Source organism: Solanum stenotomum, chromosome 5 (assembly GCF_019186545.1).
Source record: "Solanum stenotomum isolate F172 chromosome 5, ASM1918654v1, whole genome shotgun sequence".
Taxonomy (NCBI): Eukaryota; Viridiplantae; Streptophyta; class Magnoliopsida; order Solanales; family Solanaceae; genus Solanum; species Solanum stenotomum.
In genome coordinates, this window is record NC_064286.1 from 48,929,047 (window position 1) to 48,945,962 (window position 16,916).

At 35.5% G+C, this 16,916-nt stretch overlaps 1 pseudogene; it reads right to left on the reverse strand.

Moving 5' to 3' along the window:
- Positions 1-540: 540 nt before the first annotated feature.
- LOC125864378 (diphthine--ammonia ligase-like) lies at positions 541-16,768 on the reverse strand (annotated as a pseudogene).
- Positions 16,769-16,916: the final 148 nt, after the last annotated feature.

The window sequence follows — 16,916 nt, forward strand, 5'->3', positions numbered from 1 at the left end:
AATCATTTTCGTTACACTTTTTGTTCAAAAACTCACTGTTTAGTCATCTACCTAGTTCTAAAATCCTACAAAGCGTCTAGATTGAAGTTGGATAGATTTAAGATTGTAGTACTTTGTACGACTATATTACTTTGTTCATTGTTTTGAATATAAATACATTAAACTATGTACACAAGAAATAATCAAAATTACAACCAAGTACAAACAAGCTTCAACTCTTATCTCTATTGTTCAATATTGTATCGGAGGCCACCCCGGGCAAACTGTGATGTATTTGTATTTAATTGTTTGGATCAATTTTTAATCAAACCGTGAACACTTGTACTTCAAAGTACTAAAACCAGTTCAAAAAGAAGCCACTACACCAGCTAGCTTCTACTAACTCAGAAAAAGCTTACTTGCACTAAGTGTTTATACTAATCCATTAAATACATGATACATGCCTTCACAAACGCTCCTATCATTAAACTATAGTTAATTAATACACATTTTCATGAATCACTGACTGCGGGCTAAGGTTTTACCATTCAACTCCATCAGTAAACGCTTGGCGTAAAAATTTTCCTTCAAACCAAATGACTTACAAACTTGAGCACTAGAACAGAAAGCAATTAGAAACATTTCTTCCAAGTCTGAAATCTTCCCATCAAGGAACAGTCAAGAGTCACCATCTCTTGAATTCGAGTCGAAACACTCATATATTCATTTGAAGCTAAGTGTAAATTGCAACAATTGGGTATGGCAAAAACATAATAAGAATTTGGTCAAGTTCAAAGCTCTCTTTTTCTGGATTGAACATATAATATATCGTTCCCCAGTTTAAATGAGAACTAACATTTGCTAGCAATGAGTTCACATGTGAATATATCATCCAAGGTCAATAAAGACCTCCCGGCACCCAAGACAGGAACTATATTTAAAATAGGCTCAGCGTCTACTTTATTTCTCTGACTCATCTGAACAAGTTCATTGAACACATCAGAGAAGATTGCAGACAATGTTCCATGAGAGATATTAAGGTTGCTCGCAAAGTACAGCCGGAAATTCTGCAAAAAAAGGAGACAGTGTTAAGAGGACTAGAATACTTCATCTGGGAAAAAGAATAGCAAAGCAAGAGAAGGTCTTTTGAAGTGCGGACTATAAAAGAGAAATCCCCACCTTTAGTGGCTCAATCTTTGTCAATTCCTCCCTACCATTACTGAGAAGTAGGAGTGACAAACGAGCGAGTTGAGTCGAATAATGAGTCTATCAAAAACGAGTTAAACAAAAATGGATAAAGTACTCGAATAGACCCATATTGTAAAGGATACAAATATGAGTGGATACCCATAAAAATTACCCATTCTAGCACCCCTACTGAGAAGTAACCAAGCCTTTCAAACAGTTTTATTTCAATGGATTGGAAGGAAAAGAGAGCTATTTTTCCACTGTTTACTTTTTTCTACCACTTTCTTATCCTTTCAGCACCTTCAGCTTAGACAGCTAATTACTCATAGTAATAGCTATAATGTGCTCAAGGCATAATCTCTTTTCGAAAAAAATCCGTGTAGGCATCTACAGAGAACTTCCCCATATTTTCAATGACATGTCTAATGCAAAGAGCGACTAGTTATTGAAGTTCTTCCCGGATATTGCTCTTCAACCTCCGCCGCAGCCACTCCAATTTCACCTATGTAGTTCATCAACTACAAACAATTCTACCCATATTGCATAATAAGGTCAAGAAAAGACTCCTCCTTGGTCTCTTTTTCTCCCTGAGAAGTATTTATTTAATAAGGCCCCAGACAAGTATTTTTCCTGGTCATATCTTGAAAGAAAAGTTAAAGTAATATATTTAGCTATTTAATCAAGCAGACCTTGCACAGATTTATAAGTAGAAGTACGATATCACTCCAGGAAAATTTGTGAAATAAAAAAGTTGGCCAGGAAAAAGAAACTAACCATTACGTCGTCCCAAGAGAAATTCTTCTTCGAAAGGACTTTATTGAGACGAGAAATGCAAAATCTTGCGATCAATATAACTTGTTCCTTTTCAACAAGACCTTTCGACATAACATTGGCAGGACATGCAACACTAATGAGGGAACAATTTGTTGCTGCAAGCTCTTCAGTAACTGAAAGAATTACTGCGCATATTTTGTCATAAGCAACACATTTCTGAAGGCTAATGTCATGCCCCCAATAATCTTGTTCTGTGGATTGTGATTGCTTGGCTAAGTCAGTTGGACCTGACAAATACTCTCCCGTGTAAAACATGGGTTTTACCTCAACCAGAGCTCTACATAGAGAAAATGCACGCACTCAATTAATTTTTTACGAGAAAGGTAGATAAATAATAGGCCCATTTTATTCTCATGTCATACTTACTGGAGATAGACAACATATGGCATAACAAGAAACATAAATACAAAGAGAATTAAAATGATGATAGCAGATATCCAATTACACTACAGCTACCTATTCACATAACAGTTCTTGGAGGCACAAATATTAGAGTGTCATTTATACTGTGGTCAATGGAGCACTGCCGACACAAATTACCTTTTCAGCAGATCAGGAACAAAAACATATAGGAAAATTGGATCTACGACTTTGGACTTCTTTGTGCCATCAGCATGGTTCGACTTCATTTGCTTAAGAAGTGTTTCTGTTTTCTTTTGGACAATAATTCTTTCTGATTTTCTATAGATTCTGAACAATATATCACAAAAACCATGGCTGATGTAGATATTGAACAGTTAAAGCTTCTAGCAACTGCTTCACTGTTTTCCAGTGCCTGTTCAAGTTCCGCAACAGGACCTCCTTCACAGAGCAACATAGTTGCTGGGTCAAGCCCAGCTGTCCTGCCATGTGTAGTATCTCATTGTGCAAAGTTGCCTGCAACATAATGGTGTGGTAAATAAATCAGAAGCAAATTTTCAAGATGATTATTCTCCCTGATAGTAACAGAAGCTATAAATATCTAGTTAATTATATGCTTCATATTCAAGTCCAAAGCAAGACAGATTGAAAATGATAATCGTGCTGGTCCCAGAACAATATGAATGGTTAACTATTTAAGAAGATCAGTACCTGACTGTATGGACCAATACAGCTAGGAGCCCAGCAAGAAATACTTTGTACATGCAAGACCTTTTTAGTAGGATCATTTGCCACTAAAACTTCAATATATGCCCTCCCTAAACCAACTAGCAATAGAGGGAGCTCAATGGTGGACCGTGATGGTACACCATAACGGCACTTCTCTTGAGTAATAAATCTGACATAGGTCTCATTTGCCACAACAAACTCATCCATATCAGCAATATAAAGATGGATATACAGTACATTTTCCCAAGAGGAACCATTTTCCACGAGCAGAGCTTCAATTCTCATTAGAACAACCTCCAGATCCTCCTGCAAGATCTGGCAATAACAAAGCTAAAAGCATTGAAAACAAAAGAGATCCAAAAGAGACACGAAAAAGGAACTAGATCATAGAGAAAATTTAACATATAGCAGAATATCCAATATGATTCCACTTATAACATTAACCTTCTACAGCAACTCCAATGTTTTACCTGATGAATTTTTACTGGAGTCTTGGAGCCAGCAAGAAATAGAAAAGACATTATCCTTCATTGTTGTAGAAACTTTGAGCTCCTGTTTAGTAACACCTCACCGCTCAGAGCTTTTAGCAACAAATTCACTAGCAGCTTCACCTTCTTGTTGGACATCTCCTTCCACTTCAAATACTGTATCCAAATCGCTGGCTTCGTCAATGCCGTTTGAAGATATTGACTCTACCTTATTTTCCAGATGGAATGCCAGGGNTTCGAAATCCACAAATGTGGATCCCGATTGAATTCATTTTTTTCAAATTGAGGAGTAGGATAAAATATTGTACAAGTATAATAAACATGCAATATACACAAGTAATATGATAAAACAATAATATAAGAATCGACCTAAATTTGCCTATCGTCAATAATATACAATAATGAATAAGAGTATAATTCGAACCTAGTTCGAATAGCTTCAACGGGAAGCATCTTCGGGGTACCTGTAAACACACTTAGTGAAAGTGTTAATAGTAAATAAATATAAATAAAAATAAATAAAATAAATAACAACTTAAAATAAAAATCCGTCTTATTAACATGGAAGGCCTTGGAAATCGACGGTAATTTTTTTATCGGCCATTTTAACTTACAAAAAAATATAAACTTAAACTAAATTTCCGTCTTTTATAATGTGGAGGCCTCCAAAACCGACGGAGAGATTTTCTCATTGGCCAATCTTAATTTGTATTTTCTAACACAAAATTAATATAAACTAATCAAAAGCAAGACAAAACAATATCTAACAAACCACAATTCTTAAGAGGAATACGAAATCAATCTAGACAAATTAAAAAATAACAAGATTGCAAATTGAATGGAGCAACAACTGTTAAATAAAACAAATGCAAGTCATTAAAGAAAAAATTAATAAACATAACATAATTCAAAAGTGAAAAAGAAAGTAAACAAACAAAATAATAAAATGGAAAAAATCGACAACATAACAAACTCCAAGAAAATAATTCCGTGGCAACATCAACAATTAAAAATATACATGTATCAAATAACATCACGTGTCATCCTAAAACCAAAATAAAGCTATTGAATTATATTTTTAACATTTGCGAAGATCAAAGATATAATCAACAAAAACTCAACATAAAAAATAAAAATAACAACTAATGACAATTAGTGCAAAGTTAATATAGAACGGCCCACAAAAGGAATATTAGCAGCAATTATAATTATAATCTAATAAATAACAACATATAGTTGAAGTGATATACAATCACCTGTAACTAAAAATAATAATAATATAATATATAAATAAGCATAAGGAGCAATTAACTAATGTGAACAAAGTAGAGCCATATAGATAAACAATTAAAGTAAACATATAAACTATTAGCCGAGAAGATAAATTTAAACAAGATAATAACCACAAAGCTATAAACAAAACTACATCAAACCTAATAAAATAACAAGTTCAAGAATCAACAATATGAAATGGCCACAACGATGAAAAAGAATAGAAAAACATAAGTAATAATCCAAATTTGGAATGAAGCTAATGGGTCAGATCTAGATTTTACCAACATCTGAAGATGGAGCTTGTTGTTTGCTGGTATTCGCTGGTTCCAATAGTGCGAATCTGGTTCGTGACTGTGTGGTCTCGCCGGAGTTAATGGTCGTCCTTCACCGGAGTTGGAGCCACGCCGAATCTGGGGAAAAAGACGGAAAAAGGTCTGGTTGTTCGAGCTTCGAAGAAATACCTGCAAAACGAAGAAACATCGTGAAAGGGGAGATGGGAAGGGACTGGTTCGTTTAGCTCCGAGTCATCGGAGCTTCGAGCTCCTCACCGGAGCTGCTGCCCGAAAAATGAGAAAAACGAAAGGGGGTTTTGGAGGTGGTTGTTTGATGGCTACTGGTGGAGTTGTGCTGGTTTGGAGGTCGTTTTCGTGGTGGTTTGATGGTTGGCTGGTTGAAGTTGGCCGGAAATGGAGTTTGGGTGGTGATGAGGAAGGTGGGTGGCGGCTTCTTTGAGAAGAGGGTAGACTCTTAGGGATTTTACTCATTTTGAATTTTTCACTACTTAGTCTAAAAATATTATCCACCACCACTTTAACCTAATAGGCAAATTTTCTTTATATAGGGAGTTGAAAACTACAATATTACTATTTTAAAATCGTGGGCAAAAATCACCGGTCAATAAAATATTATTTGTATTTGAATGAATTTTTAGGCTGTGCAGAATATCAAAATGAATATTAACGAATGTAACAAATAAAATGAATATATAAAAAACTATAATGAACGTAACTAATGAGATGTAAAAATGTAATTTTAAAATTAACTGATAAAAAATCCTAAAATTTGATAAATAAGGATAGTTATCGATAAACTCATTTAAAAATTATAAAAAAATTATTTTGAACTATTAAATAAATAAAACTTAAAAATTACGAATTTTGAAAATGTTAGGCCAAAATTGGGTGTCAACAGTCAAGTCCAAAGCAAGACAGATTAACAATGATAATCGTGCTGGTCCCAGAACAATATGAATGGTTAACTATTTAAGAGATCAGTACCTGACTGTATGGACCAATACAGCTAGGAGCCCAGCAAGAAATTCTTTGTACATGCAGGACCTTTTTAGTAGGATCATTTGCCACTAAAACTTCAATATTTGCCCTCCCTAAACCAACTAGCAATAGTGGGAGCTCAATGGTGGACCGTGATGGTACACCATAACAGCACTTTTCTTGAGTAATAAATCTGACATAGGTCTCATTTGCCACAACAAACTCATCCATATCAGCAATATAAAGATGGATATACAGTACATTTTCCCAAGAGGAACCATTTTCCACGAGCAGAGCTTCAATTCTCATTAGAACAACCTCCAGATCCTCCTGCAGATCTGGCAATAACAAGGCTAAAAGCATTGAAAACAAAAGAGATCCAAAAGAGACACGAAAAAGGAACTAGATCATAGAGAAAATTTAACATATAGCAGAATATCCAATATGACTCCACTTATAACATTAACCTTCTACAGTAACTCCAATGTTTTACCTGATGAATTTTTACTGGAGTCTTGGAGCCAGCAAGAAATAGAAAAGACATTATCCTTCATTGTTTTAGAAACTTTGAGCTCCTGTTTAGTAACACCTCACCGCTCAGAGCTTTTAGCAACAAATTCACTAGCAGCTTCACCTTCTTGTTGGACATCTCCTTCCACTTCAAATACTGTATCCAAATCGCTGGCTTCGTCAATGCCGTTTGAAGATATTGACTCTACCTTATTTTCCAGATGGAATGCCAGGGGATGGAGGATGCCAACAGGGGCTATGGAATCTGGAGAATGCAAGACGATTTGAAATTCATCCAGCACAATTCGAGCATTCTGGGAGAGTTGAAAAAATTAGACAAGTGATAGAAAAAAAGGGACGTAACTTTTAAGCACTAAACTCATACTCAACGTCACATCATTATTGCTTCAGTTGACTTTGAATGTCAATTTTAGCTTTCAATCAGAAAATCTGGGAGAGTAGATGTTGACACCTAATTTTGACCCTCCCCGATAGGAATTAATTCACGAGCTTCTTAATTTCCAAACGATTTAGAATAATTAGTTTTATAAAATTCAAATACTTTGCAAAGTCATCTTAAGTGATTTTGGTCGATTTCCATAATCTATAAATAATATATATTTCATGTAATTTCATATATTTATAACTATTATATTTTATAAATATTTGGAAATCACCTCGAAAAGATTTTATTTAAATATTCTATTAAAAGTAGTTTAGTTATATAATAGTTTATATTTTAAAATTATTTAGTTTATAATTAAATTGATTATTTTATTTCGTTAAGGTCAAGAAGCTCATTAATTAATTAACATTAATTCATCTTATTTAGGTTTTAGCCGGATATATTAATTTAATTAAATTTGGCTATTGCTTAAACTCCGAAATCTAACCAACCTAATTCTATCTCTAACCCATTTAAAAGGGCCCAAAATTTGGGCCATTCCACAATTTCCAGCAACAACAATTCAGTCAGCCCACCTCAATTCACCTCAACACCATATCCATACGTAACCCATTCACGTTCCAGCCCACTAATTACCCATTCTAACTTTTTTTTTGTGCAACCGGCCCATCCCTCCAATCACCCGACCCGGCCCACTTCACTTTTCCCCTTCACAAAGACCCAGAATACTCCCAGCTCACAAACGACATTCCAATGTTTCACAGATGGAAAAACAGAGCAAAATACAGCATGCGTGAACGACACCACCCGACCCCATACGCGCCTCGTCTTCTCCACGCGAAGGCGAGTTCACGGAAACAACAACAACGTTCACAAATAGACAGAAAGTGATTCACGGCGTCTACGAGTACAACAGTACTCTGTCCTCCCTTGTCGTCTTCTTCACGTCCCTCTCCGGGCAGCAGCACGCGCTTCTCACTACTTCCTCTTTCGGAATGGTTTGAATCTGCAAAAAAGAGGTGCTTCACCAAAATGGTGAAAGTTGGAGTTTGAATTTTTTTTGGAATGGGCCTCGCCCCTATCCGAAAATCTCCCGCCTATCCACCCGTTTTGCCCTAATTCCGTTGATAAATAGCTCTATGTCCTTCATTGCGAAAAGGGGGAGGGAGGGAAAAAAGATTTTAGGGGATACAGAGAAATTTAAAGCCATATCATTAGAGAGAATACGGAGGTTCTTCTGGAGTCCAAATAAACCCAAAAATCGATAAATAAGAAAGAGGACACTCAAGTTCCGGTTTGGTATTTGAGTTCGACGTTCTTTACTGTTTTCTTGTAAGTCTCATTTTGGTGGTGGAAGCTAGGCATCTCTAACTCGTTTTTGTCTCGACTTGCTGCTCGGCTAAAGGTAATTTTATTTTTATTTTTCTCTTTACCCACGGCCCTGTTTCCTTTTAACATGTAATTTGTATGGGTTGTATTTTCTTAAGTAGTTAGTCAAGTGATTATGTCTCCAGTAGCTTGGATTTGAGGTCATATTTCCAAATTATGTGCATATTCCTTTCCTATTTTGATTGGCATGAATATGTTGTACCCCCTTTCCCTTTTATTATTTTCTTTAAGACGACGTTAAAGTATCCGTTTTGTATGATGTCTTGCCAGTGTGATAAGAATAATCTTTTGTCTTAGTTCTTGTCGAGATGTATAAACTTCCTTTATTTATGCTCATATGAGCTTCGTGATAAGTTGTGAAGTGTGCGCCTAATGAAATCATTTTGGTTGAATGCATTTGTTTAAGAAGCATGTTATTAAGATGTTCACTTTGATACGTGTTATATGAGTAGGTGTTAACAACAATATAAGTGTTCTCATTGGATGTTTTGAGTGTTTCCCTTCGGCATGCCCATTCCATTTCAATTTCTTTCTCTTTTCAAATTATGTGTATGTCTACTGTAGCTAGATTTTTATAGGTGATGGCTTGTTCATATGATGGAATTAACTGTTAGATTCTTCGTCGTCCTGATTTCAGTTTCGTATATTTGTAGTAATTAATCATGCCTTTGATGGTAGTTTAGTATACTTCAAGGCGTTTATTCCGTCAAGCTCAAAGGTGCAATGTCTTTTAAATAGGTTGAGGCCAATGTTAAGTTTCAAGCTATATATTTCTTCACTATCATATCCGGCACCTCCGATTTTTCTTCATTAGGCCCACTGGCAAAGTTATTTCCTCTTCTTTGTTTGTACATGGTTTATTACGGTTTCTTGAGCTAATTTTTTTTTTTTCTTTCTTTGTTTCCAGCGTCCATTTGTTTATCCTTTAAGTGTTATATATGATAGATATTTAATTTGTTTCTCATGTTGTGTGGATTCATGTTTCGAATCTAGTTTTCTTCTTACTTCTACGTGTCGAAATGTCTCAAGATAGCTATGAATGCGTTTGGTGATCTTGTTTCTCTTAGGGGGCTACTTTAATTCTTTCTTAAGGATCTCAAGTTTTTTATGGCTAATATTTAATTGTGCCCTTTCTTATCTATTTTACGATCTTTTGCTTAAATTAAATGTATTATAGTTCCCAAAACTACTAATCTACCTTATTTTATGGTGCTAAAGAGTTGATCGGTTATTATGAAGTGACCATTTGATTACTATCTCTTTATTCACCCCGAGAAATACATCTTGATCATTAAATATTCTTAATTTTCATTGGTTCCATGTTATAATTTTACTTTAGGATTAATTCTAATTTGTTAATGCAGTAGCTCTTTGATAGTAACAGGTTTGTTAGTTAAACTATGGCGAAGGATGAATAGTTGAATTGATTATTCTCGAGCTTTATATCTTAGTTTATTAAAGAGTTTGTTCATTTACTAATTTTATTTTTATTTCCATTTTTCTTTGCATGAACTCACCCGTTTGAGTCCAATTGGATTCCCTCTCCCACTTGCATTCTACCATGGTGCCGTAAAGGCCCAAAATTGCTCTTTCTTCCGAGTCAGCCCTCAATTATCAACAATCGGAGCAATGAAACTGACGTACAGATTCTGGGAACCCGTATACATTAAGTATACACGATATAGTGCCGCATATTGGAGAGTTGAAGAAATTGGGCCAAAAGGCCCACCCTTTTCATTTTTAAATTGTATTTTGTTATTTTGGGCCTAAGCCCCTCTCGTGTTGCTTATTATTGTCTTGCTAGAATTTAGGACAGGTGAAAAAATTGGGCCTAAGGCCCAAATAATATTTTATTTTTTATGTTAGTTTAGGACAGGTGCGGATGACTAGAATGGGCCAAAGGCCCAAAACGAAAATGGGCCCAAATACTGGTCCAGACGGACAGAAACTAGATTTGGGCCCAACTCTCTTTCCCTCTCTACTTTACTGTGTTCATTTTACTTGTTAGTGTTTGCCGCTAATTTTAAAGTTGAACGATTCAACTCCCCAAAAGATAACCATTTTGAATTAACTATTTGAAATTAAGCAAACATTTTTCTACTAAGCTTTTTAAAGAAAATTTGCAAAATGTTGTATTTAAATAATATTTTTAATACCCACTTTCTCCTTTAAGATCTTTTAAAGTATTAAACTATTTACTTCTTAATTAATTTAAGTATCCATGCTTTATTTTAAAATCAATTAGCCAAATAGTTAATTACCGGATAACCGTGTGTTAGCGGGCATTTCGGGTGCTTTCAAACCCTTCCCGAAATGCTAATATGAACCCCTGAACCCCCTTTAAGTATTTTCAATTGATTTCCTGTTTTAATCTATTGAAAATCAGTTTTCTTGATTTTTCTCAAAAAATTAAGTGGCGACTCTTTAAACCAGTCAAAATATACTTTCCAAATAAAACAGTAGAAAAATTAGACATGATAAAGAAAGAAGAGGTGCGTAATTTTAAAGCACCAAATTTCGTTCACTGTCTCACATCTTTTTGCTTCATTTAACTTTTGAAGGTTACAATGAGCTTTACTAAATCCATTTAGAGGACTACACTCTAATTTTTCCCACCAAAATTTAGAAAATAATTAATCCCAACAAAAATTGCAAAAATAAATGCATAAGGATGTACTATCACACCACGAAAATGCATTTTTTGAAAATGCAACATAAACAAAAATCATGGATCAGATGGATACTTCATCACAGAAGTAGTAGTTAAGCTATCTTACTTTTTGAGATCACATAGTACAACCATATATTCTCTATGCAGTCCATCCGAAAGGAGAGAGAGATGGAATACTTGCCTTAAATAGAGGGCAATCAAGCGTTAATGTTTCATATTCTCCACCTTCACCACAGACATTTATTCCATATAACCTACCAAAAAGAGAAATAAAAATGCAAAAAAAGTGAAGTAAAACAAAGCCAAAATTTTGTTAACCATATCATACTCTTTTAGCTTGTGGAGATGGGGCTCCAGGTATGCAATCTCTTTTCCCAAATGTTGTGAGGGGTTCAATCCAACAGCAGCAACCTGAAAAGATTTCAGAAGTATAGAGTGTAGTGTTTTGAGGGGTTCTCAAGTCATGAATTGATTTCATATAGAGTGACCAAAAAAAAAAATCACGAATCCTACATGTATAATATTTACATGTGAAATCTCAAATTAAAAGACCTCACAGATTCCTACCTTCACTGCTATTGCAATAATTCCATTCCTTATCTGCCATGGGAGTGGAGGGACAAAAGAAAAGAAGAGAACTTCAGAATAAAGTTATAATAACAATTTACATTTTCTCTATTTCTAACACAAATTTACCATTTCCTGCAGAAGAAATGATTGATCTTGCTTCCATAGGTACCCCAATGAAACGAGCCCTAACATTGAATATACACTTTCAACTCGTAATCTCTGGTAGTCAGATGCAATTGCACCAGAAGATACTGCTGTAACAGAGGGTATCTGTCTTTTTACTTCATTCAACAATATAACATATCTTCAACTTCATCACCCGGAGTCATACTGTAGCTTAGGTCATGATGCTTGCGAAATCCAACTAGAAAAGTTATAAATAGAACATTATAAATAAAAAATTGTGCTGTAGGTATGAAGCTACTTTTTTTTATCTTTGGCATATGCATGTTAACAATTACATTAATATAACATTTTACAGATAATATTCAGGTAGAAGTATTACGAAAACATCATTTTCCCATTCTATCTGTTTTATATATATATAATTAAGACAACTTCACATCTCTATCCTTCAACAAGAAATAAATGTCACCTCTCCGGTTCTTTAATAAGAACCCAGTAATAAATTTTTCAAACTTAAGCAATTGACTGCAAAAAGGCTTGCCTTGTGGATCCATGAATTCGCCTCCGGAATAATGGGAATCCCATGCATTTAGCATAACTAACAACTATCTGGTGCCCAACTTGCAGATACAGTTACCGAACATTTTAAATGAAAACGTGGTATTAGGGAGAGGAGGAGAATATCGCTTATCTTTCTTATTAACAAAACTTATGATCAGAATTCTTGTAAATAAGAAAGGAAATTTCCGCTAGTAGATAGGAGACATCAAGATGCTAGAAAGTGGATCAATAAACTATTACTCAACCTGAAATTAGTTCCGGTGTGGCTATATAAATTCTCGGCATTCAGGTTCTATCATTCCAATATAACTAATTTGTCTTTTACACAAATGTTGGATTCTCTATGTCAGTCTCATACTATTGCAGCAGAAACATACAAGTCTAACCAGGATAAAAGGAATCCTGAAAAACGCTATACATGCTGTTAGTGTTAAACTGACCAACTCAACTATTATTATCGTCTATAGAGATAATTTACTTCACCTGCATTTTGCTTTTAGTTAGGTCCACACTGATTCTGAGATATTTGTATTTGTATTCTGAAACAATTTCCTTTTAGAATCTTCAATCATCAAATGATCGTATCAATAACCCAATGCATCTAGAGGTTTATATAGGACATGGACAAAGTCAGTAGCACTAGGGCCTTCGAGTTGGAATTTCCAACTATAAACAAGTGTAGCGAAGTCACCTCCATTCTCGATTTCTATTGCAACAAAGGGAGGTATCATAATAGAGTCAAAATCACGATTAGAGCCTGTCTAAATAAAAGGAAGAACCAAATCCCCTTCTTCCTTATCTTATTAGCCTTGCATTAGGCCTAAGAGCAAGGAAATCTCAAGAAAGTGATGTCAAAGCTGGTGGATACACATCAATTGGCATTCATCAAGGGTAGGCAGATCATGGATGCCATACTTATAGCCAATGAATGTGTAGATATGAGGAAAATAACTAAAGTTCCTGGAATTCTATGTAAGTTGGACATAGAAAAGGCCAATGATCACCTCAATTGGGACTTTATGTGGTAAACACGGGAGAGGATGGGTTTTGAAAATAGGTGGACAAATTGGTTGAAGTATTGTGTGAGAATAGTCAAAATCTCAGTTTTAATAAATGGTACCCCTCTGGTTTCTTCCCTCTGAAAGAGGATTAAGGCAAGGGGATCCCCTCTCCCCCTTCCTTTTTATNGGATCCCCCTCCCCCTTCCTTTTTATCCTAGCTATGGGAGGACTAAGTGACAAGTTGAAAACACCACAATCAAATAGCATGATCAGAGGGTCTTGGATTAATGATAGTGACACCAGGGGCTTATCTATCTCCCATTTGTAGTATGCTGATGACACCCTAGTGTTCTGTGGTGCAGAGGAAGAACAACTAAAGCATCTAAGGATCATATTCATACTATTTGAAGCTGTCTCTGGACTACATATAAACTAGAGCAAAAGTTTTGTCCACCCCGTGAATGAAGTCCCAAAAATCAACAGACTAGCTGGCATCTTAGGAGGTAAAGTGGGAGAAATGCCTACCACTTACCTAGGGATACCTCTAGGTGCAAACAGTAAATCAAAGAACATATGGAATGCAGTGGTGGAGAAGTGTAAAAAAAAGCTGGTAAATTGGAGAAGCCAATACCTATCCTTGGGTGAAAGATTGACACTAATTAATAGTGTGCTTGATGCTATGCCAACCTACATGATGTCTTTATTCCCTATGCCAGGGAGAGTTTAAAAGAAGTTAGAATCCATTAGGAGAAACTTTTTATGGCAAGGAAATGGAGAGGGGGAAAAGAAATATCACTTGGTGGAATGAGATGTGGTGTTAAACAACAAAAAAGAAGGGATAAAGAATCTCAAAGTTCAAAACAAAGTCTCCACTTGAAGTTTGCTTCTGTAGAACAAGGACTGTGGAAAGATGTTATAATCTCCAGATTTGCAATGGACGACTTATGGATTACTAAGGAAGATAGAAGCCTTTATGGGGTTGGTTTATGGAGAACGATAAGGAATTTGTGGTCTAAAATATGGGGAAATTCAAAAATTATTGTAGGAAATGGAAGGAAGACATTCTTCTTGAACGATGTGTGGGTTAGACAACACTCCCTGAAACAACAATTGCATCCTGAGATTTATAATTTGAACCAACAGAAGGAAGCAACAGTAGCAGAAGTTAGAGACGACCAAGGATGGAACCTATCTTTTAGGAGAAGGTTGAATGATTGGGAAATAGACAAATAAGCTGATTTCTACAAATCTTTGGAGCAGGCAAAAAACCTTGACACAAATGAGGATAGTTTACAATGGTTGAGGGCCAACAATGGGAAGTTCACAATAAAATCAGCTTATAGACATCTTGACAAGCCAGCTGAAATGTTTCTACCATGGCCTTGGAAGATGATATGAAAAATTAATGTACCTCACAAGGTGGCTTGTTTCACCTGGTTGGTAGCTAGGGAAGCAGTACTAACTTCGGACAATCAAATGAAAAAGGAAAGCCAGTTATGCTCCAGGTGCTTTTTTTTGTGAAATAAAAACAAAGACAACAAAACATCTCTTCCTCCATTGCAGAGCGACGAAAAAATTGTGGCATGTCTTTTTGAATTTGAGGGGAATCAGTTGGTCCATGCCAAGACACACCTCAGATTTTCTAGCATGTTGGAATAGAGAAATGAATACATCAGGTCACAAGGAAAGATGGAAGATTGTCCTTGCTTGCATCTAGTGGACAATTTGGAAAACAAGGAACCAGAGATGCTTAAAAAACAAGAGCATCCCTTTCTAGACTGCCTTATAACCTTTTATTTTTGGTGTAACCATGTCCTTCCTAGAGAGGTGGAGGCTACTACTCACTTTTTAGATAGTTTAGGAGGGGTATAGATGATAGATCTTTTGGTTTTGGTTACTGTATACTCCTGATGTAATTACTACTGAAATACACCAATGGTGCATTGTTGTCTATAAAATGTTAACTTTCTCAAAGAAAAAGAGCAAGGAAGTCTCAACTCCCCAATCCACCAGGGTGAGGAGTGAACCTTCTGACTGATTCAATCTCATCTATTGCTGCCAATCAACAACCCATTTAAGGGGACATTCTCTCATTTTATCCTCCATATATACAACTTTTACCCTCTATTGGATGTGATCATTTATTTCTTATCAAGCATGTATGACCGCACATCCATCTTAATATTGAAACTTCTACAACATTTTCTCTCTGTGGATGCCTTCGCCTTACAAGCCCAACAATCATAATATTGATTTTCTCACAAGTCACAACTGTTTTAGCAGAAAAATACATCAAGACATTTCATAGCAGATACATAATAGAAACTTTCTAATAGCAGCTTACAACCTCAAGGTGCGCAAGACAGCCTAGACACCACCATTATCATAGAAGATAGAAAAAGCAGCTTATAACTAACCAAAAGATCATATTTTTTTTTCATTTTGATAAGTTTCAGTCAGATTGAGTTTTGCAAGAAGGATGTTCCCTAAAGCATTAGTGCCATTTTCACATACATATAAAATTAACTTCTCTAATTCAACACATCTTCAATAAAATAATCCAACTATGACAGATCCTCTGAATGTTATGCATATAGGAAATTCATATGTTGGGACTTAGAAGCAGAGACAGAGCCAGAGACAAAATTTGAAGTTTATGTGTTTGGGATTCTAAAGTCACAAGGTTCTAAATTACTCTCTCTGTTTTAATTTGTTCGCTAATTTTAACTTCGCACGAAGTTTAAGAAAGTAAATAAACTTTAGAATCTTGTGGTTTTAAACAAAAGATAGGTAGAATGTACCAAAACACTCTTTGACCTTGTGGTCTTAAAACATGCCACGGACAAAGTTAGAATTTAAGAGTTGCCCAATAAAAGGGAAGAGTCATACTTTTGAAATGGAGGAAATTAAGACAAGCAAATTGAAAGTGGGAGTGATAATTTGTACATTTTCAATGAAAATTTTAATATATGGGTTTGGACCAAAGTTACTGGCTTTGGCCAAACTTATAACCAAAGCCTAGCTCCGCTCCTGCTTACAAAAGTGTCACCATATGTTCTTTCAGCATTTAAAGGGGAAAAAAAAAGAGAAAAAAGCCCACTGTTTGATACATGTAGCTATCAAGCTCATCGGTTGCATCATCAGCAGGAATCAAATTAGCCAACGCAACAATCTGAAAATTACCAGAATAAGAGCACAATAACAAGACAAAATCATCAAACACCTACGCAAATAGACAAAAATTGAGAACCTCGTGACCATATTGAATGCATTTCATCATGGCATAGCAACTATCCTTGCCACCACTGACTAAAGCAACGACTTTCATATTGTTTAACACCGCCTCCGGCCAGTAACTGTCTCCTTCTCCGACAAGATAGCGCCCGCGAAAGCTGTGTGAGGCTCCACCAATTTTTTGACATGTGGATCTTGGGGCCCAAGTTATCAGTTAAGGCTGAAAATGAAACCAAAAGGAGAGAGAATGTAAAGTTTGAGTGGGAATTGCGAGACAATTGTGGGATCCACATCAACTTCAATTAAATAAATTAAAATATTATA